This window comes from Nuphar pumila, chromosome 8, assembly GCF_984573655.1.
Source record: "Nuphar pumila chromosome 8, dmNupPumi1.hap1.1, whole genome shotgun sequence".
NCBI lineage: Eukaryota > Viridiplantae > Streptophyta > Magnoliopsida > Nymphaeales > Nymphaeaceae > Nuphar > Nuphar pumila.
This window is the reverse complement of record NC_143256.1, coordinates 21,000,391-21,024,983: the sequence shown is the minus strand read 5'-3', so window position 1 is coordinate 21,024,983 and position 24,593 is coordinate 21,000,391. Positions and strand designations below refer to the sequence as shown.

Genomic DNA, 24,593 nt, shown 5'->3' with positions numbered 1-24,593 from the left:
TAAATATAAATAGTTAGAATAGTTTTTTTTTTAGTTTCTTTTTAAATAAGTTTTGATTTTTAATTTTTTAACACTTTCTAATAAATTAGTTTTCATAGTTTTCCATTTTTTTTAATTGAAAAAAATAACAATAAGCAAAACCGGCTTAAACCGGTTTGCAGTTTTAAAAATGAAAAAAAATCTGTTTCAAACCGGTTCCAGCCGGTTTGAACTCTTTTAAAACCCCTAAAAAACATAAAAATCGGGGTCTTATTCTGTACGCCTTCTCCCTCTCTCCTAACCTTTCCCCTCCACCTCTTCTTATCTCCTTCTTCTCCTTCTCCCTGTTGCTCTCTTCTATTTTCAGGTGGAGGCTTCTTCAATCCGGCGATGGTGTACCGAAGGGGATCAACTCTCTTCTAATCCCTCAAAAATCACGGTGAGTGTTCTTCTTCTTCTTCTTCTTTTTCTTCTTTTTCTTCTTCTTCATGAATTTCAATCCAAGGTTTGAATATTAATGTGGAAAATATAAAACAAAAAAAAACAAGAAAACATAAAAAAAAAAAAGAAAAAAAATGTCTGAAGAGAAATTCCGGCGATGGACAAGGATCTACCGGAATAGTGTTTCTGATCTTGCATAAGTTTTTGATTAAAATTTTGATCGGAACCTGCTGGAGTAATGTCAGTATGATGACAATCTGAATCAACATTAGAAGAAGACAGATTTTCTATTCAGAATTTAGTTGATAGTCACGAATGGAAGAGGAATTCCGGCGAGTGAAACTGAGCATGAATGGACCTTCCGGTGCTTGATTGCTGGAATTTGAGTAATTTTAGTCTGTCAAAATTATGTAATGTCTGGTTTAAATGAAGATTTGTGAACTTTAGAGTGATTACTTCAATAATCAACTATATGAGTGTTGATCAACTGATTGATTAATGTTTTCCAGCAATGATCTGAATCAATTGAATATCCGGCGATTGTTTTGTTCAAATTCCATCGGCTGGATTAATTTTCTGTAGTAATCTGAGAGATGAATACATTCCAGCCGATTGAAAGCTTCTGATTCACTGCACACAAAGAAGAAACAGGAAATTTCATTCTTTAACCACCGTGAAATTCAGTTCATGGTTTACTGTTTCTTTAGATTTTTGATTTCCAATAACTCTGGTGGCTGTTGGAAGTTTCCAGTGTAAATTTTTTTTTGGTTATCTGAAATTCCAGCAGGTACTTTTGAAAAAAAATTTATATTCAATCAGATGTCTGAATCTGATATGCATATTGATAGCAACTGACTGTTGAAGCAGTGATCTATTGCTTTCTGATAAAAATAATGGGAGCATTGTATCTTCATTGATTTCAAGAAAAAAAAAAAGAATGTTCTTTGACAACCGGTTGAAGGCTATATCTGGTTTTGTTTAGAAAATTTTTCTGAATGAATTGCTATACGGTTGCTGTCAATGATTCAGAGGATTTCAATGATTGTTGAATATTCTGTCTGAAATTGATTCATTGTCTACCGAATTTGTGTAACAGTTAATCAACCCTGTGTAACAATGAAATTGGAGTAATGCTATTAGTTAAATAAGCTGTTAGATATTAGCTTAGTACTTAGTTAGTGGTGATTTGCATTATAATTAGAAGATTTAATTATTGTTCCATTACTAGATAGTTAGTTCTTCTTGCATAATTGCTTTTGTAATTAGCATTTATCTAGTTTAGTATAGTTTTAGTTTTTATATTTCCCTTATGCTGCTCGTGTCCTTTTTACTTGTGCAGGATTGCACGAGATTGGAGGAGAAGAGAATACGTGACACGAAGTACGAAGATAGAAGATTCTTACTTTTCAGTTTAGACTTAGAATTTTAATTGGGTTTGTAAATATTACAATTTACGCCCTCAGCGAAGGGTATTCATTTGTTGTAATAGTTAGTTGTTTTTACTTTTCTTGAACATTTTACATTTCAAATAATTCGGCAATAAAGATTAGTTTAGATTTGTGTATTTGAATACGATATATTCCCGTTCCCTGAGTTCGACCCGGTCTCATCCACTAGTGAAAACCGGTTTTTATTATTTGATGTCTGGTTTTCACATGTTTTTCATATAAAAATCTTTTCAAAATTACAACGATTTCAAAGAAGACATTAGGTTCTCATGTATTTCTTTCCTCATTTCAAATTCATCTTGATATATCTTCGTCCCATCCAGGTCAAGGGCTAAACCTGAATTATTTAAAAAAGAGTATCTTGTCTCACCCATGAGACCTGATCAAAATTCTGACTTTTCCACCATCTTCGGGATTTTCACCCAAAGTCCCATCACGATTTTCTCATCCTCTATTATTCAATCATATCATTTTCCAAGATTTCGTCTCCCAAAAACCATTCAGGATAAGGTTTTAAGCCTAAGAAGCCATGTTTCCAAAATAATTCTTCCACACCCAGTTCAGATCTGCTGACTGGGTTATTTTCAAAATTTGGAGTGTTATCTTTGCCACTAAGCTCGGCTTTCAACCGGCTTAGTAGCAAAGAGGGGCATCTGTGAACACCCCAAATTTTTCAAAGGTTTTATAAATGACCCTTTTTGCACCTGACTCCATCTTCTGAGATAATCAAAGCGATTTCAAAGCTAAATTTTAGTCATTCTTCAGATTTTTTTGAATTAAATTTCATATTGATGTATTCAAATTCAATTCTGGATCCGAATCCAGTGTTTTAAATCCATATTTCCTCAAAATCTGGATCCAAACCCATTTCTAAAGAAATTTTATCAAAATAGCTTTTAAATCCTTAGAAAAAATCTCTTTTGTAAATATTTTTGCAAAAACACAAAAAAATTAGTTCTAAATCATTGTTTTCTCACAAAATTTAGGATTTTATTCTAAAAATACCAAAAAAAATTGAAAAATAACATAAAAAACCAAAAAAATTGAGAAAAGCTACAAGAAAAACAAATGATTTTCGAACTTTTAAAACCTTTTAAAATAATTTTTCTGAAAACCTCACATTCAAACCATTTTTTTCAAAAAATTTTCTAAAAGGGAACCACCTTTTTTGAAAAGAAGAAAAATCCCAACGGATTCCCTCCTGCGTGTTTTTCCCTCCTCTTCCCATCGTTGATCTACCAACAAACCCTCTTCTCTCCACCCTTAATCTTCAACCATTTCCTGTCCCGAAGCCTCTATAATCCCTTTAAGAAGAGACATCGACCCTCTGTTGAGGGGATCCATTTTTTTCCTCTCTGGTATCGGCCATCGACATTCACGGTTCCGATTTTTTTCTGAACATTTCATGCGACAACCCATCCTCAGGCTGGAAGTTCCCCTTCAGCATCGATCTTTCCTCGAATATTTCATACAACAACTCACTTTCAGGAGTCGACCAGTCTGAAACTTCAGCAGATCTTCGGTAAGCAACTTCTTCGTCCTTCATTAACCCGGTTTCCCTTAATCTTCCTATTTCTCATCCCTGTTTTGTTGAGGCACCCTTGATAATATCGATTTGCTTATTGCAAATTGATTTATCTAGGTGCAACATTATTGGAATTTTTCTATTCCTACATTTTCAATTTATTTTTTTGAAAATTTGTTTTGATTTTCCTTTAATTTCTGTGGATCTGAATGTATGTTTATACTGTTTAAGTTCATCGGAGCCCCGATCTAATGCCTGTTTATGTTCTTTAGGATAGTGTTTATAATAGATTGTGTCGCATTCTATTGTAAATCGATTTATAATTCCTGATAAAATCTATTCCAAATCCCTTTTTCGTTTTTTTTTTTAGCATGATATTTTCTTGTATTCTTCCTCTTGTGTTATCCTAATTTTGGGCCGTTCTCCTATTTATCATTTGCCTGGATCATTATCCCCTTTTCTAGTAATTCAGTTGATAGGTATTCTTGAGAAGATGGTGGTTGCATCAAGCAAAAACCTCTAAGAGGTAGTGCTATGGTAGATATAAATAATGACAGATCCTCAAAATGTTTATTGAGATTTACTTGTTGGTTGAATCAAGCTCATAAATGATAATCATGGGAGACTCCCATGTAGAAATTTGCTGAGGGTCTTCAGCCTATATTCATTTGGCTCAATAACAATGGTGGTGTTAATGTGATGGGTTCTGAATCTGGTGGTTCAAACTTTCCGGAGGGTGACATTGTTAAAAAATAATAATAATAATAAATCTACAGGTTTAAAAGAAATTGCTGGAAATTTTTGCCCCAGATAATCATGGTAAGGGGTATGTATCAGATGAATCGTTGACTTGCTTTTGGCTCCTCATATTTTGAATTTAGCACAACATTCATGTCTCTGCAATGTATTGCATATTCTGTCCCTATATATATATATATATATAATCGATCGCTATTTGGCTCTTTGATGTTCTCTGCTTCTTTGATAGCCATGATCGACTGCTATAATTAAATCTTTTTTTTTTTTTAGCTTTCGATATTCTATTCTGATATCAGATTTGCCTTCACCGTGTCTCCATTTTTTTTTTTTTGAGTTAATTCTGGCCATCCTCCACGTTGTCCTCACCATTGGCATCCCCTGTTGAGCAAGGTCACCAAAATCACTTCCCAAAACTTGGTGTTGGACAATGAACTGTCATTGTTCTTTGTTGAGGCTACATTTGCAATATACATTAGCCCAGAATATCCAGTTGGATTGCTCATGAACAACAAATCTTAGAGGTGTCGAGTATGGCATGGGCAGGGATCTCACGTCAGTAATCAAGCTGCAGCACCAGCACCAACCTCCATTGTTGTTCCAGGAAGCATGGACATCAAATCAGAGCATACCAATTGGGTCTTTGATAGTGTTCAGCACAGCATATGACTTTCGTTTCATGTTAGAATGGTGCCATTCATTTAAATGCCTTAGTAGCTTTTGATGTTTTCAGTGCTCTCTACAAACGTGAGATTAAAAAATCAGAATGAATCTGCACTGTCAGCAGCGGTGGATCTGAAGCAGCCTTCAGTGAATCAACTCCTCCATCTCCAGTAAGCTGTCAGGAGAAGAGGAAACAAAAAGATTTCTAGTAATATTCATGACTTTTTTTTTTCTTGTTTCCCAAAAAACCATTTGTTGGAAGAGAATCAATCTCATGACTGAAACTTAGACCTACTCCAGGAAATTCCTTAGCTCTTTGATTCATTAATTTACATCTTCTGTTGGGAATCTTTCACTCAATATGCAGGTTTCTAGGCACAAGTCCCCTGGGCCTTCCAGTTCCATATGTGAGGTTGATCCACTGGTACTCATATCATTCTCCATTTTTTTTTATTACAAAGGCAATTCTGAACACTATCAACGACATCACCATTTCCCAAGATGTCATCATTGCTTTTAGGTCCATGGAATCTAATCCCCCTGATCAGAATGGCTCTTTAGAAGATTGCTGAGAAAACCAATCATCTGATCTTCTACATCCATAGCCCTTAGTAAACCTCATGATACTCCAGGAGGGGACCCAACCTTATTTGATTCCACAATCCTCTAGAACCCGAGCCATCTAGTCTCAACTGCAGAGGATTTCCTTTAGCTGAAACAGGAATCCCATTTGCAGATGATTCTTTCTCCTCTCCTGATTGTCTCATACTTGCTGAATGTGAACTTAGAGTGTCCACTTTAGGGACAGTTTTTCTCAGCACCCTGGAGAGTCTCTTTGACATCCTAATACCTGTCATACATTGCCCCACCAGACCCTGTTGCCACCTACGCAGCAGCACGACCTTCACCCATCACCTCTCCACTGTTGCTGCAGAAACGACCTACCCTTTTGGATTGACAGCAACCTTTTGTTGTAAGGTATCCCCACTGCTGCCACTTGCTGCAAAATTGTGGCATACATAGTGTTTCACTTACACTTCCCCAGTCCATCTGCTAAATCTCACCCTTCAGCACGTTGCATATCACCTCCCATCCAGCATCTTGCATTCCTGCAACACCATTCATATCCATCGTCACCAGCACTTTCACTACCACACAACTGCACCTGCAGTTGTTCATGGTATTATTATTCACAACACATTACATGGCTAAGTGTCTGCCCATAAGCAGTCACCTGCTGCTTCATCCCATCATTTCATCGCATCTACAGCAATACCTTCACCACCATTCATGGCACTTACCATGTCATTTAGGCCTAACATTACACATTCCACCCTAAGTATTTACAACAAATGATCTGTATTGCTGTAAGTATTTATAACAAACACCTTGTTTTGCTGTAAATACTTACAACACATGCTTTACGTAGCTGTAAGCGTTCCCAGCACACATCCTTATATCACCTTAGCAGCCCTTTGTTGTACTTAACCTTACAACATTCATTTTTGTTACCACACCTTATGTTTTCAGCACATATACAACTCCCAGCAACCTTGTGCTACCATTTACCTGCACAATGCCTGTGTACCTCCATTTATGTATAACTCTTCACTAACTTGTTGCCTCCTACACTCATTCCAATCCCAATTCTCACCTCTCTTATTTTACAAGGTATTATATATGTCATATATATATATACATGTATATATATACATATATATACATATATATATATACATATATGCATATATATATATGAAGGTATGTATATAGGCATATATATCATTTTCTATCCCTTTAAATACCTTGACACATGAGCATTTTATCATTGGCATCCATATGATATGAGCAATTCTCTTTTATTTTTCATACTAACCAGGTGTTTTGCAGGAAATATGTAGAAGATATCATTACTTGAGGTTGTAAATTTGATTTTACATGCAATAGCTAGATTTGAATGAAAATTTACATTTCCTGCTTTAGGTAGAATGGATGAGCATTGTAAACATCATAAATTGCTTGTTCTCAAGCATGTTTGCCTTTATTTCTCAAATTCTCACAATGGTGAAGCAGGAATGGCACGTGCACCATTTCATAAGAGGTAATTGATACTAAGTTGATGATCCACATCAATGGCCATAGTCAGGGTGTGGACAAAACTTAGCGTTTTTATCTTTTACAAAATAACACTGGATCCACACTGGATCCACTTTCAAAATTCATCATATTTTCCTTAAATATTTTCTTCTTTTATCAGAATTTAACTTAAAATTAATTCAATACATATACCAATGGCCATAGTCAGGGTATATTGAGAGTTAATTTCATTTTAAATTTTATAAAAGCACCAAAACGTATTTTATTCTTCACTTGAATTTAAATGTGGTTATTATATAATATATCCAATGACCATAGTCAGGGATATATTATATTTTCAACCTCATTCTTAATTCATTTAAAGAATGAAATAGCTTTTCAAATTCCAAATTCAAATTCTTTAAATTCATTTCATCATTTAGGATAGAATTGCATCATACTTTTCAAAAATTCCTTTTAAAAATCCAAGTGATTGTGAATACCTCTTCTTAAAATTCCTATTTCAATTCTATCTCATTTTTCAAATCCAAACTTTGAAATCAAATTCAAAGTTTAAATCCAACTTGATTCATTTTATAAATTCCAAAATCAAGTTCAAAGTCCCATTTGACTTTGAAATTCATCCTCAAATCAATTTTGAAATTCCAAAAACCAAAGTTAAAATCTCAAACTTGGATCCAGATTTCCAAGTATGAATTCAATTCCACTTCGGATCTTAGACTTTAGATCCACATTTTAGATTCCAAATCTTAGATCAAATCCATTCTAGGATCCAAAATTTCACTTCTACTTTGGATCTCAGACTTCATATCCAAATTTCATTTAGGATCCAGAACCCAACTCTACTTTGGATCTCAGACTTCAGATCCAAATCCATTCTAGGATCCAGAACCCAATCCTACATTGGATCTCAAATTGCAGATCCGAATTCCATTTTAGGATCCAGAATCCAACTTTGAATCTCCGACATCAGATCCCAATTTCATCTTAGATCTCTAAATTCTTAAATCCAATTCCATTCAAAATTTCAGATCCAGTTCCATCTCAGATCTCCAATTCTTAAATCCAATTCCATTCCATCTCAGATTTCAAATCCAATTTTTATTTCAGGTTCTAAATCCAAAATTCAACTTTGAAACCTATTTAGAATCCAAAACTTCGGATTCAAAATTCCATCTTGAATTCCAACTTTCCAATCAATCCCATTTCTCAAAATTCTATTTAGATTTCCCACATTTCACTTTGATTTCAAACTCCAAAGTTAGAATTCAATTCCATTTTCATCTCTATTCTGATTCGAAGCCCATTTATGACTTTGAAATTTCCTTTCTTCTCCTTCATCTCAATTATTCCTTTCAAAAAGCCAAGATTTATTCCCAAAGCTCTTGATTATTCTAAAAACTTAGAACTTTAAATCTTAAGTTCTAAGTTAGAGATCATTTCTTCACTTTATCAGATTCATCTCAGAAACACTTGGGAATTCTTCAAAACATTTTCAAAAGAGCACACATCTTTGCATTTGCACAAGCATGATTCTTTGTGCATTTAGACTTAGAATAAATTCTTAGATAATTTCTTAGCAAAACAAAAGGCATAATTCGACCCTTGGTTCGATTACCCCTGGTAAAGGCGCCAGGAACGGTCGAACCTCGTACCGACGAGCGGATCCCGTCTCCCAGTTTTTCCCGCAAATATTTAAAAAACGGAGGCGAGTTATTTTAAAAAATATTTTCAAAATTAAGGTCAAGTGAAACCCCGCAAAAGAGTTCCTCTTTCTCTTCTTCTCTTTTCTTTTCTCTTCTCTCTTTCTTTCTGCCTTTTATTTTCTCCCTTCAAAAAAGGAGGAAATAGAGGTTGGAAAGGAAAGAGAGGAGGAAGAGAGAAAAATCATAAGAGAGGAAAAATTTTGCGATGATCACATACTGTAATGCTGGGTATCAATTTTGTCCAAAAAAGGATTCAATCTACTGAAACCTTTCTGAAAGTGATTTGAGAAAATCGATTTGCTCATACAAATCCGTTGGCATTTACCCATGCCATACTCTATTTAAGATCAGATTTCCAATTCATTTTCAGAATGCTTTATCAGATTCACAATCCATTTGTGATCTGCTGCAAAACCCAGACCCTGTCGAGTTAAACTTAGATTTGTTGTGCTTCATTCCACCTGCATTAGGTATGGCATCAACATTTACCTCTTTCTTTTGGCATGTTCACTCACCTCACTCCACATCTTCACTCTCATTCCCTGTGCACATATATCCCCTGTATATCATTTAGTGCATGTTAGTTAGATGTCAATCTCCCTGTATAGGCACACATATTATTTTTCTTACCTGTTGCATGTCAATCCCCCTGTATATATCCATTTTCCCATGACCTTTCACACAACCTTTCATATACTTACAACTATGATTTGCATTGCCTTAGTCTCCAACATAATCATAGCAATGGTCAATGCATTGTCATGGCTTTTCCTGTTATGGCTACAGCCTCTTATCTCATCTCCTCTCTCATGCCATATATATATATATATGTATATATATATATACCTATACATATACACATGTATGTGCTTGTATATATACGTATGTATAAGCATATATGCCATTTTTTCATCTTTCTATCATTTATATTTTGGTATATGAGCATTTTTTTTTTAACATCCATATGATATGCGCCATTTTCTTCTATTTTCATATTAATCCAGTTGTTTTGCAGGGAATATATGGAAAATATCATTACTTGGAGTTGTAAATTCAATTTTAAACCTTGTAATAATTTAGATCTTAATGAGAATCTACATTTCCTGCTTTAGACAGAATGAATGAGCATTGTAAATATCATGATTTACTTATTTTTCATGCATTTTGCCTTTATTTCTCAAATTCTCACAAATGGCAACACGAATGGCACGTGCACCATTTTGTAAGAGGTAAATTAATCCTAAGTTGATTATTTACATCAACGGTCATAGTCGAGATGTAAACAAGACTTGGTATTTTTATCTTTTATAAAATAACACTGGATCCACACTAGATCTTTTCCAAAATCATCACATTTTCAAATATTTCTATCTTTTATTAGAGTTTAACTTAAAATTGGCTCAAAATATATACCAATGGCCATAGTCAGGGTATATTGAGAGTTAATTTCATTTTAAACTCTATGAAAGCACAAAAATATGTTTTATTCTTCACCTGAATTTAAATATAGATTATTATATAATACATTCAATGACCATAGTCAAGGATGTATTATATTTTTCATCTTATTTAAATTCATTTAAAGAATGAAATATGATTTTCAAAACCAATTTCAAAATTATTTTAATTCATTCATCATTTAGGATAGAATTGCATCATATTTTCAAAAAAAAATCTTTTCAAAAACCCAAGTGATTTTGAACATCTTTCTTCAAATTTCTATTTCAAATTCCAATTCTATCTCAATTTCAAAGTCCAATTTGACTTTGGAATTTCCAAATCATTTTTTTTCAAAATTCCAATTCAACTCAAAATTTAAAATTTCAAAGTTCAATTTAACTTTGAAGTTTCTGATTCATTCTCAAAATCAAAATCAAGTTTATCTTCTTATCTTCAATCACAGTTTGAGATTGATTGTGAATCTCAAAACTTGGTTCTTCTCAAATTTTAATTCAATCAGGGTTTACAAGACCCAGATCCATCTTCAAAAGCTCCATTTGGGCTTTCAGAATCCAACTTCACTTTGGATCTTAGACTTCAGATCCAAAAATCCATTCTATGATCTAGAAACCAACCTCAACTTGGATCCAGATTTCCAAGTATCAATTCTACTTTGGATCTCAGACTTCAGATCAAAATCCATCTTAGGATCCAGAATCCAACCTCATTTTGGATCTTAGACTTCAGATCCAATTTCATTTTAGGATCCAGAATCCAACCTCATTTTGGATCTCAGACTTTGGATCCAATTCCATTTTAGGGTCCAAAATCCAACCTCATTTTGGATCTCAGACTTCGGATCCAATTCCATTTTTAGGATCCAGAATCCAACTTCACTTTGGATCTCAGACTTCAGATCCAAAATCCATCTTAAGGTCCAAAGTCCAACTCTATTTTGGATCTCAGACCTCATATTCAAATTCCATATTGGATTCCAAACCTTGGATCCAATTCTATTCAAAATTCAGAATCCAATCTCATCTCGGATCCCAGATTCAGATCTAAAACCCACTTCAGGAACCAGAATCTGATTCCATCTTGGATCTCAGACTTCATATCCAAATTCAATTCCAAATCTTGGATCTAATTCCATTTAAAATTCATTGGGTCTCAAATTTTAGATTAAATTCTCATTTAGTACTCTAAAATTCAATTTCATCTTGGATTTCAACTCTATTTATAATCCAAACCTTTGATTTAAATTCCATTCTGAACTCCAAATTTCAAATCAAATTCTATCTCCCAACCTAAATTCCATTTCAAGTTTATCTTGAATCCAAAAACCAACTCTATTTTTCAATTCTATTCAGATTTCCCATATCTCCTTCTGATTTCAAAACCAGAGTTCAAACCCCATTTCAGACATTTATCTCAAATTCAAGATCCTTCCTTTCAAAAGTCTAGATTATTTTCCCAAACTCTGATTATTCAAAAAACTTAGAACTTTAAATCTGAAGTTTTGAGTTAAAAACCATTTCTTCACTCCCTCATCAGATTCATCTCAGAAATACTTGGAGAAATTTCCAAAATCATTTTACAAAAGAGCATACATCCTTGCATTTGCACAAGCATGATTCTTTGTGCATTTAGACTTAGGATAAATTCTTAGATAATTTCTTAGCAAAGCAAAAGGCATGAATTCGACCCTTGGTTCGATTACCCTTGGTAAAGGCGCCAGGAACAGTCGAACCTCGTACCGACGAGCGAATCCCATCTCCCAGTTTTCCCGCAAATATTTCAAAATGGAGGCGAGTTATTTTCTAAAATACTTTCAAAATTAAGGTCAAGTGAGACCCCGCAAAAGAGTTCCGCTCTCTTTTCTTTTCTCTTCTCTCTTTCTTCAGTCGTTTATTCTTCTCCCTTCAAAAAGGAGAAAAATAGAGGTTAGAAAGGAAAAAGAGAAGGAAGAGAGAAAAACCACAAGAGAGGAAAAATTTTGTGATGATCACAGTAAGCTTATACACATAGTGTGGTTTAGTTGGATGTTGGGACCCTGGAGGTTGCTCCATGAATACCGGTTCACCTAAGAACCCATGAACATTGGTGTTTTTAATATCCAGTTGCTTGATATCCCACTTATTTGCAAAAGCGATGGATAACACAATACATATTGTAGTGGGTTTTATGATAGAGGGAAAAGTTTCAATAAAATCTACTCTAGGAGGTTGATTGAACCCCTTAGCAACTAATCAAGCTTTGAGTCTTTCTTAAGTCCCATTAGCTTTCAACTTAGTCTTAAAACCCCATTTTCACCCAACAACATTGACATTGGGTTGCCTAGGCACTAATTCCCATGTGTTGGTGTCATATAGTGCATTCATTTCTTCTTTCATAGCATTATGCCACCCATGGTGATTTAATGCTTGTTTAACACTCTTGGGTTCTAGTGGGGCATCACATTGAACCAAAAAATACTTTGGGTTTGGCTTGACGATGCCATGTTTGGATTGGGTGACCATGTTGTGTATATTTGAGATGCTACTACCAGTGACTTCATGTTGATCCAGCTGATCTGTTTGAGGAGGTTCATCTTCAACTTGAATTTGTTCATCTTGAATGTGCCCATGTTATTCACCCATTTCCAGTTGTTCAGAAGTTCAATTTCAATGATTACTTTCACTGAAGTACTAATCTGGTTCGGCCGCTTGTCTTGTTTATCATTGTGAAATGACACCCAATTCAAAAAAATAGCTTCATTATTATCCATTTCCCCTTGAATGTTTTCTCAAAAAGGAAGAACATTCTCTTACTAATATAAACACACCCAGATTCAACATGCAAACACCTATAACCCTTGTGACACTCACTGTATCCCTTAAAAATGCATGATAATGCTTGTAGTTTAAACATATTTTTCACATAATCCCGCAAGCATGGAAAACATCTTGACCCAAAAATTCTTAGATAAGAATATTTGGGTTTCTTTCCAAAGAGCTTTTTAAATGGTGAAATCATGTTTAAAACCGTACTTGGCAACCTATGAGTCAACCAAACAGCTATTCGGAAAGCTTCAACCCAATACCTATTGGGGATGCGAGCATGAAAAAGCATAGATAGATCAAGTTCAGTTATACTACGATGTTTTCTCTCCACCCGACCATTTTGCTCAGGAATTTAGGGACAAGAAAAACTTTGATGAATGTTGTGTTCTCTCAAGTACTTTTGAAATGAAATACTTATGAACACACCTCCACCGTTCGACAGAAAAATATTGATGTTCTATTGGAAGCGATTTATGATCATTTTATGAAACTCATAAAAGCAATGCTCAAAATCAGAATTGTACCTTAAAGGATAAAACCAGACAAATCTATTGTAATCATCCACAAGAATTGCATAATATTTAAAATCCTGAACAGTTGATTCAAGTGTTGGTTCCCAAAGATCACAATAGATCTTTTCAAAAGGCTCAACACATATGGAATTTGAGTTATCAAAAGGCAATTTTGATGATTTTGCCATAGCACAGCTAAAGCAAATATTTTTATTTCCAAAACCCCTACTGCTAATAGATTTATTTTTAACCATGTGATTCAGGATATTCATATTTGGGTGCCCCAAGCACTGATGGAAAACCTCATTATTGATTGTGCTTTGCCTTGTAAAAAATAAAGCTTTCTTTGTCCAAGGCTTTAGAACATAAAGATCTTTGTGCCTACGCCCCAATGCTATCTTCATCTTGGTCTCCCTATTCTTTATCACAAAATCATCATTAAAGAACTCAAAAGTTAGGGGTTGGTCCAATGTCAATTGACTAATGAAAATAAGATTTTTCTTGATCTTTGGAACAACTAAAATGTTATCCAGTTTTAATTTTTTTTCTCCATGATCCAAAGTAGTAGAACCGATATGTGTTATTTCAATTTTTCTCCATTCTCCACCATTATGTTTTTAGGACCATAATATTTAATGAGTTTTTTTAGCTTATCTGAGTCGGTTGTCATATGTGAACTAGTTCCAATGTCAGGGAACCTGGCATGATCCTGATTAACAGAAACAGTCATAGCTGCGAATGCCTGTGGGATATCTCCTGCCTGATACATTTGATTGAACTTGTGATAACATTTGAGTTCTGTATGATTAGGTTTAAAACAAATTTGACAAATTGTCTCTTTGTCTTTCTATTGTCCAGTGTTTTGCTTGAAGTTGGCACTCTGCTGATTAAAATTGTGATTTGCACTAGATCAGTATGACTAATTCTACCTGGATGATTGTTGCCCCACCTAGGTGAACTCACAACCCTTAGACATGAAATTATTTTGATATCCACCTCTTCGATAGTTGGTCTTTCTTTGACGTTGTGTGACAAATGCAATGCTTTTATTTGTTTCACTATTGTTCTCAGGGCTTTGCAAACTTTTCATGTTTTGATGGTTCTGCAGAAAGGCAATCAACTGCTTGAAAGTGAGAATGGGAGGTTTGAGCATTGTAGTCACAAATGCCTCATACTTCTGCCCTAGGCCATCAAGCAAGATAAACATCTTTGTTCGATCATTCACCCGCTTTCCAATGGCAGCAAGCGCATCGCATGTGCCTTTGAAGGTACCAATGGATTCACTAACAGATTGGTTCCTCTTTCGATGAATTTGCAATTTTGTAATAAAATGCACTCACACTCTTGAGAATCTAGAGTGAAGGCTTCTTCAAGTGCAGCCCAAACTTGGGATGCAGTGTCAAGTCCTACAACAAATTTGAGGACCTCTTCTGACATGGTTCCTATGATATATCTACGAAGTAACCTGTCAGATTTTCGCCATGCAATGTAGTCAGTGTTTTTAACCCGGATACCATCACTGGATATCATGAATCGCTCAGGCATCTGTGTCTCTAAATAAGACCAAGAACCTCTATGTGCCATAACAAATAATTCACTTGAGATAATTTAATCGAAACAAAATTTATAACATTGAGAGTTGTAGGGTATGAGAACTTTGGCAGCATGGTTGAAGAGGATGTGATAGCCATGACAAGTTGTTGTACCTCCTACTCTAAAACAGTAAAACAAAATAGTAGAAAGAGAAAGATGAAATAACATAGATATTAATGTGGTTCCACTACAAGAAAATTGTGGATTAGCGACGGACGATATCCATCGCTAAACTCTTTAGCGATGGATTGGCGACGGTGACGGATTGGCGACGCCGACAGATTGGTGATGGATAGAGTCCATCACAAATTTTTTGTCTCTATTTAGTGACAAAACTTATTTGTCGCTACTTTTGTCGCTAATTTGTGACAGATTAACAATGAACATGATCTGTCGCTAGTTTGTTGCTAAATAAGCACAGATTTGGTTTTGCGATGGACATTATTCGTCGCTAAATTTAAAAAAAAAAAAATTGCTCCCTGTCGAGCGGTATTTCGACAGCAATAGTTCAGACTTGTACCGCACCCCACAGGCGTTGCATAGGGTCTTAGACCCGAGCGGCCCGGCCTGCCACTGCGGGGTCTTCTGCACAGAACTGACGTGCTCTCCGACGCCCTCCCGACTTGGTTCCCCGCTTGTCCATCCTGACCCACCACTGCAGGGTCTTCTGCAAAACGCAGGAGAGTGCACTTCTGAACCGGCGCACTCTCTTGTGTTCCTCCACCACCGTGTTAAAGGAAAGCTTAGCAGCCCCAACTTGGAGGCATACCTTTGCCTTTGAGATGATCTTCAAGGCGACAAGTTGGCCTTTGATTTCGCCCTTCCGAGCCCTAGCAAAGCAGGTGTGACTGAAATGTCCCCTACTGACCTCCTTCTCGTGCTCGTACTTCACCGTGAAACTTTTGTCCAGTGGCCGCTCTGCCTCATCACCGTCCTTCGGTATCAATCCTTCTGCTTTTGCTTTTGCTTTTGCTTCTGCTTTCCTTGCCTCTGCCACTTGGCTAAGGATGCCTTGATATGCTTCACTGATGACGGTCGAGGAAACGGCTGCCGGAAGAACCTCTGCAGTGGCAATGACCTCATCGGCGATGGCATCAACCCGGCCGTAGCGAACAGCTTTGTGCCCTCCACGAAGAAGTCGTTTGAACTTCATCACCCTCCATGAAGAAGTCAGTTTAAATCCAATGACGGAGATGTCAGTTTAAATTTCGCACGGAGAGAGAGGGAAAATTTTGTGCCCTAGATGGGTCGATTTAAATCAAAAATTAGGGATGGAGAAAAATTCCCTCGCTAATTTCATCGCTAATTTGCAACAGAATTTATCCCTCGCAAATTTTTGTCGCTAATTAATGTTTTTCTTGTATTGAGAATTAGCGACAAAAAATTGTCGTCGCTAATTAGCGACGGATTCGCGATGGAAACCTCTCTGTCGCTAAGTTGCGACGGAGTTTGAGACATAATTTTTTCGTCATGAATCCATCGCTAAGTAGCGAGAGATTAGCGATGAAAGTTTTTTCATCGCTAATTAGTGATAGATTCATGATAGAATTTTTTTCGTCGCTAATTTCACAAATCATTCGAATGTTAGCGACAGATAGTTTTTTTTAGCTAATCTATCACAAATTTGTGACAGAAAAAATCCGTCGCAAATTTTCGTCGCTAATTAACATTTTTCTTGTGTTGGGATTTTAGGCCTACATCCACAATGGAATCACTTGCTAGCTGGCTTCATTCACCAAGGTTGCCTTGTATATATATACAATTTGTTTCCTTAGTTGCTTATATTCTACATAATTCTTTCTTATTAATATTTTCCTTTTCTCTTTCACGATTTTTCTCTTTTACAGAAAAGGATTTAACAATAGAGGAAGTTACCGAACGCATTGGATGATTCTCAGATTTTTCCTTGGCTGGTTGATAAGCTGATTCTTTGAATAAATCTCCAACAATAACCGCACTAAATTGGCTTTGTTGACATCAAGAGGTCTTCGTACTCCCTCATGCTTAGGCTTGAAAAGACACATATCATTTCAGAAAATGGCATCTCATGGAGGTCTCTCTGCTGAGTTCCACAAATTTTCAAAAGTACTCCTCCACAGCATGAATTATGGACTGTAACTCTTAAAGATTAGATGACGAAAATCTATTCTTCTCGCACAAGACAAAAATATATGCATACAGCTGTGTAATCTTTTCCTCACTTTGGCCATGACCACCCTACAGTATCCAGCTTTTATCCCACCCTAAAATTGTGGCAGACCCAGATATTTCAATGGCAACAATTCTATGTGTTGACGATAAGGATGTTTGGGGTATCGACGGTTTCTCCTTTCCTAAAATATCTGCTCTTTCCTTCTCTTAAGGACTGTATTATGCTGGATGATTATCCTTCCTTTTTTTGGTTGCCACAATTTGTGGATCTAGCACTATTTGTAACTCCTCCCTGAGGTAATGGAGTATGACTGATCGGTGTTCTCTTGTGGATGTAGGTCTCTATGACCGAACCACGTTATCTTGTGTGTTTTGTTTGTTTTTTCTCTTTTCTATTCTCGTATGATGGATTGCACAGCATCGTTTAACATGGTATCAAAGCGCAGGTTTGTGTAGTTGGGTTCCCTTCACACAAGGTGGGGTTCTTCAACATCATTGTGTGCTACATCTGGCTATGCATCTCGCGTGGTGGTTTTTTGTATCTTTGATGTTGTTAATCCCTCTGCAGCCTCTCATTTCTGCAATAGGGCCTACGTTCTGCTGTTAATCCCTGTGCAGCCTCTCATTTCTGCAATTAGGCCTATGTTCATTGCAGGTTATCTGTATTGTTGGCAGCAGTGCTGTAGTGCTTCTTTGTCCATGGCTAACAATAGCCAGAATACAGAATATGCTCCTACCATCATCAGTCAAGAGCAGATAAGTACCTCTCTGAAAATCACTTCTGTTCCGCTTAATGGTTACAACTACACAGCATGGGCAAAGTCTGCTGCTCTTGTTCTCAGCGGTAAATCCAAGTTGGGACATGTTACTGGAAATAAACCCAAGCTAGCTGAAATTGATTCCAGTTTTGAAGAATGGGAGTCGAGCGATCATATGGTCATGGCATGGCTTCTGAATTCCATGGAGCCATGTATTTCTGAAGGATTTCTGTTTCTTGATTCGGCTAAGGCTATTTGGGATGCAGCTAAGGATCTTTACGGCCAGCAGTATAATTTGGCTAAGAGCTACCAGTTAGCTCAAGATATTCATAGTTTGAAGCTTGACGATATGCCCTTCAACGAATATTTAGGGCGGTTGAGAGGTATGTGGGACGAATTTGATTCTTATATTCCTACTATTATTGATGCAGGGTCTTTCAAAAAGTGGAGAGATCACGAAAAACTATTTCAAATGCGTGTTGGGCTGGGACCTGAGTATGAACAACTTAGAAGTCAAATCTTAATGTCCTCTGAATTACCATCTCTCAATGTGGCTTGTGCCACTGTCATGCGTGAGGAGTCTCGTCGAAGGGTTATGAATGCAAAAAATAAAGAAGTCGATGAAAGCAGAGCGTCACTCATAATCAAACAGAATAAACAACCATCAAAATTCTCTCAAAATGCTGAAATACAAAAATTCAAAGAGAAGAAATTATTTTGCACCTTTTGTAAGAGAGACAATCATTCTCGAGACCGGTGTTCGAAGCTCAATAAACGGCCAAATGCATTCAAATGAAAACAGCAAACTCATGTTGCTCAATCTCAATCAAATGAGGAAATCTTAACGGTTGAAAAACTCACCAAGATTCTTCAAGGGTTCGCAAAAAATAATATGGCTGCCTTTGCTTCAAAAGATTCAGGTATACCTAATGAATCTTGCTCTTGCTTTACTACGCATCAGTCTAACAGTTATGCTTGGATTATCGATTCTGGTGCGTCTGACCATATGACAGGACATACTTCCTATTTAGAAAACATCATATCTAATATTAGTTCTAAACCTGTTTTTGCTGCAAATGGTTCTCTTATGAATGTCGAAGGAAAGGGAAAAGTTAGCTTGTTTGGTCAAAAAGACAATGCGCTTTATATGCCGACATTAACAGCTAATTTGTTGTCTATTAGCAAAATTATCAGATCCTTAAATTGTTATGTTATTTTCACTCCTACTGAGGTATTATTTTAGGACAAGAGGACAGGGAGGACGATTGGTAGAGGAACTGAATCTCATGGTCTTTACATTCTTGACAACCAAAATAAAGTGTTGATGGCACAAACGGATGATGAAGGAAGAATGTGGCACATCAGGTTAGGTCATCCTTTCAGCAAGGTGCTAAAAAAATTGAAGCCCAGTTTAGACTTTGACTGCAATAAATGTGAGACATGTCAATTTGCTAAAATGACTCGTCTACCTTTTCCCTCATCTGAAAGAGTTTCATTACAAAAGTTTGATATTGTTCACTCGGACGTTTGGGGACCTTCCCCCGTTCTATCTCATAAGGGTTACAAATATTACCTGACTTTCATTAATGATTTTTCCAGAGTTACACGGGTTTATTTTCTCAAAACTAAAGACGAAGTGTTTGATACATTTGTCAATTTCTACACTATGATTCAGACTCAATACAATTGCAATATCAAAATTTTGAGAACCGATAATGAGACTGAATATATAAATGATAAGTTTGTTGATTTTCGTATAAAAAAGGGCATGGAACATGAAACCTCTTGTGTCGGAACACCTTAACAGAATGGTGTCGCCGAAAGAAAAAATCGTCATCTTCTTGAGATTACTAGGGCTTTGTTGTTTCAAATTAATGTTCCTGGAAAATTTTGGAATGATGCAGTTAGCACCGCAAGCTATATTATAAATCGTCTTCCTACCCGGAAGTTAAATTTTAAGTCTCCCATTGAGGTTCTCAAAGAGAGAGAACACTCTATTTCTCATTTGAAAACTTTTGGCTGCATTGCATATGTTTGGAAACATCCTATGTTTAGAAGCAAACTTCAACAAAGAGCCATCAAATGTGTGTTTCTTGGGTACTCACATTCTCAAAAAGGATATCGATGCTATGATTGTAAAAATCATAAATTTTATGTTTCACGGGATGTTTCTTTTGGTGAAAGCACTTCATATTTCGAAAATAAGGAAAATGGTATCAAGGGGGAGCAACGACCTGAGAATGATCATGTTCTGCCCATCATCACCTTTGATAGTGTTCCTTTAGATAATGATGTGCCAAATCTGACTAGTTCGGTTCAACCAATTAATGATAACTTTAGTCAGAATGAAGAAGGAATTGTTCCTAGTCAGAATGAAGAAGGAATAGTTCCTCGTCGATCTGAAAGAATCACTCGGATGCCCAGTCGACTGCAAGATTTTGTTACGTATATTGCTACTACTTATCCTATTGAAAATCAAATTCAATATGAGAACATCTCAAAAAACTATGTTGCATATCTTGCTAAAATCTCCGAACATCATGAACCAAGTTCGTATGATGAAGCCTGCAAACAGAAGCTATGGTGTGATGCTATGAGGGAAGAACTTGAGGCCATGAAAAAAAATAGAACATGGGAGGTTGTTCCAACACCAAAAGGAAAAAACATTGTTGGGTGTAAATGGGTCTACAAGGTCAAGTATAAAAGCGATGGATTTGTAGAAAGGTTCAAAGCGAGACTTGTTGCTAGGGGGTTTTCTCAAACTGAAGGAATTGACTACACAGAAACATTTGCTCCAGTAGCAAAAATGAATTCTCTCAGAATTTTATTATCCATTGCATGTAATAAAAATTGGAACCTATTCCAATTAGATGTTAAAATGCTTTTTTACAAGGAGATCTTATTGAGGAAGTCTTCATGAAGGTTCCCCCTGGACATCCCAGTTGGAATGACTCTAGTGTTGCTTGGGGACTTAGAAAATCTATTTATGGTCCTAAGCAATCACTCCGAGCATGGTACGCCAAGTTGAGTCAGGCTTTAGAAGAAAAGAGCTTCAAGAGGTGCGTTTCTGATAACTCTCTCTTTATCAAGAAAAGTGGCAAATACAACACTATTATATTGGTGTATGTGGATGATATAATTGTGACTGGTGATAACATGAGTGATATAGATAATGTCAAGGAATACTTACATAAAGTTTTTGATATTAAGGATTTGGGAAAATTAAGATATTTCCTTGGAATTGAGATCGGGCATTCAAGAAAGGGATTATATCTCTCTCAAAGGAAGTACACTATTGACTTGTTGACAGAAACCGGAAAGCTGGGCATTAAACCTGCTGACACGCCTATGAAAGTGAATCATAAACTTGAAAAAGTTGAATCAGAACCAATCCAAGATATTAAGCAGTATCAAAAGCTTGTGGGAAAACTTATTTACTTGACCGTGACTCGTCCAGATATTGCTTATGCTGTGGGGGAAGTTAGTAAATTCATGCACAACCCTCAGAAATCTCATAAAGACGCTGTTGATCGCATTCTACGATATTTAAAAAAATCTCCAGGACGTGGTATTTGGTACAAGAGAAATGAGAATACGGATATTTGTGGATACACGGACGCTGATTGGGCGAGCAGTGCCCTCGACAGAAAATCCACTACCGGTTTTTGCATATTTGTAGGTGGTAATTTGGTATCCTGGAAAAGTAAAAAACAGAAGGTTGTTGCTCGTTCTAGTGCTGAAGCAGAATACAGGGCTATGGCTATCACGGCTTGTGAATTAACCTGGACTAAAGCACTTATTGAAGAGATGGGATTCGAAGTCCAAACTCTGATGCCTATGTATTGCGACAACCAGGCAGCAATTCATATAGCTGCAAATTCAGTGTTCCATCAAAGAACGAAACACATAGAAATAGATTGTCACTTTATCAGAGATAAAGTGCAAAGCAAAGAAATATCAACTCCGTTTATAGCTAGTGCAGATCAACTTGCAGATATTTTTACTAAAGTCGTGCCCAAAGATAATCTATATAGAGTTCTTGACAAGCTGGGAACTCATGATATATTTGCCTCTCAGCTTGAGGGGGAGTGTTGACGATAAGGATGTTTGGGGTATCGACGGTTTCTCCTTTCCTAAAATATCTGCTCTTTCCTTCTCTTAAGGACTGTATTATGCTGGATGATTATCCTTTCTTTTTTTGGTTCCCACGATTTGTGGATCTAGCACTATTTGTAACTCATCCCTGAGGTAATGGAGTATGACTGATCGGTGTTCTCTCGTGGATGTAGGTCTCTATGACCGAACCACGTTATCTTGTGTGTTTTGTTTGTTTTTTCTCTTTTCTATTCTCCTATGATGGATTGCACAGCATCGTTTAACACCATGGTTGTCTTTTTGGGCACTAGATCCCTGTTTTCCAAGGAACGTGAGATTTAGTGTATATTCACTGCCAATCTTGGTGTGATCTCAGGCTAGATTAACTGCACAAATATGAGATGGAGCCCTTGTAGGTGGTGTGTATTATTTAATGATTGCATTTTTATAATAAAAATAAGAGGAATTACAACTGTCTGTCCATGTTATCTTAAAATTTTATCAAGCACCAATCATTTGGCTGCTTGTTTACATCTATAATCTTGTAGTCAGGTCTTAGTTTCTTTGGTTAGACCTAACAGGTTGGATAACATTAGTGCTGTAGAAATTAAAATGCAGCAGTGCCCACAATGCCAAACGACTTTTTTGTCCCCTTTGAGATGAGCAAGTGGTTGGATCCAATGCTGAATAGAAGTGGTTCGAACCCATTTAGATCCAAAATTTTAGTTGTTCCTACAGAAAAACCAGGCCTGACCTGCATGCCTTAACCTGATTCATGTCACAATCCATCACTATGTCTAGATTAGATTTGGTTTTAGCCCTCCATGTGGGTCAAGCTTCAGACTCTTTGTCTGCTCTTCCCTATCATAAGCAAAATATTCAGGACCTAAATGTTGGAACTAGCTCCTAAACTTTCTTAACTGATTCATGGACAAGTTGGTGCCAAAGATGCCAACATGTTATAGCTAATCTGGGTCTTCACTTTAGTGTCAGTGGGCTTGATTTTAATCATTGATTATATATATTAGGTCTAACCCAGATGGGTTTCTTTTTTATGGATTTATAACCCGAAGAAACCGCACCCAGCATGAAGACCTGGTTGCATTGGCTTAGCCTGCCATACCTAGTTACGGTCGTCCTGCCCACAGCGTACAACTCTGAGGCTCCTATGCTGGGTGTCGACTTGAGCACAGAGGAGATGCCCATGCGAATCTAACCTTGACTACCTGTCAAGTGGTCAGAGCCCCCACCCGACTACCCCAGCCCCCTTGGTAAAACCCAGATGAGAATCAATAATCAATCTCTCGACTCATCTCTCGTGTTATCACAACCAATTGAATGGCAGCATTTCGAGTTGCGCCCATGTTCTGCTGCTGGGGCGGGGCATACGATGCCACCACGTGAAAGGCTGTGGCGACATAGAGTTAATATTCTTGGGTCCCATGCTGTGGTGGCCACCAGCATACCCATCTCCTCACCCATGTGGTATTTCCCCCCGCATCACTTGCTTCTCACATCCCACTTGCCTTCCATGAAAATTAACACAACCCAATTTCATTCCCTGCCTTCTTTGTATATATATACATGCACAAGCAGATATTAATACTCACAACTCAAGCTCAGCTACATTCTAAAGTACTTTGCCTTTCTTCCGATAAACTGACAACCACATTCTTCATCTTCATCATCAACCTGCAAGAATATTTGTACAAAGAAGCTAGTAGAGATGGCCAAGAAGTGGCAGAAGATGGCTGCTATAGGGAGAAGAAGAATCACACTCGGTGGTTTGAACAGGAGCAACACCAGAAGAAAAGTGGCAGAAATTGCAGAGAAGGGCCACTTTGTGGCTTATGCCGCTGATGGCAAAAGGTACATTGTTCCCTTGGCTTACCTCCAAAGACCCATCTTCCAGGAGTTATTGAAGATGGCCGAGGAAGAGTTTGGATTGAACATTGATGGTGCAATTACATTCCCTTGTGGCTCTACAATCATCGACTACGTCATGTCACTTGTGCAAAGAGACCTGTCCAGGCAGATTGAGAATGCATTGGTGGTGTCTTTAAGTAACAGTAGATGCCTATCATCCTTGGAGTTGCCTCAGAGCCACGCCCACCATCACATGCCCCTTCTTGGATTTTGAACGAAGTAGATATTGTCTACGACATACACATGTATATATGGAAATTTTCAGAGTAATTCCAACTTTTTGGTCAAGAAAATTCCTATTCGCAGTATTTTTCTCAGTCTAAATCACAAGTAAACTAAAGAAAAAACTGGCAAAGTGTAAAATTTGGTTATTACCAATGAGGATAATCTCATAGTTGGTTAGTTTTTTTCATAAATCAGACTCTCCCAATTTGTATCAATTCGGTATCAGAGTTGAAATCTTAATAGTGTTTATGATTTCGGATGTGAATGTTTTTTTATTGGACCACACTCTTTCTTGTTTGAGTGAAAATGTACCGTTGATCGCTCAGTCATTGACTAAGATGCAAAAAAAATCAAATTCAGTTGCCCTGTACCGCTCTTGCCTCCTTGTATCCTTCATAGTCGGCCTTGTGCCAGCAGTTTTTGCTGCTGATTGACTTCGACTGCTGCGTCGGGGTT

General features: G+C 36.8%; 1 pseudogene; it reads left to right on the top strand.

Moving 5' to 3' along the window:
- The first annotated feature begins 23,712 nt into the window (after nt 1-23,712).
- On the top strand, nt 23,713-24,126 carry LOC149829752 (auxin-responsive protein SAUR36 pseudogene; annotated as a pseudogene).
- Nucleotides 24,127-24,593: the final 467 nt, after the last annotated feature.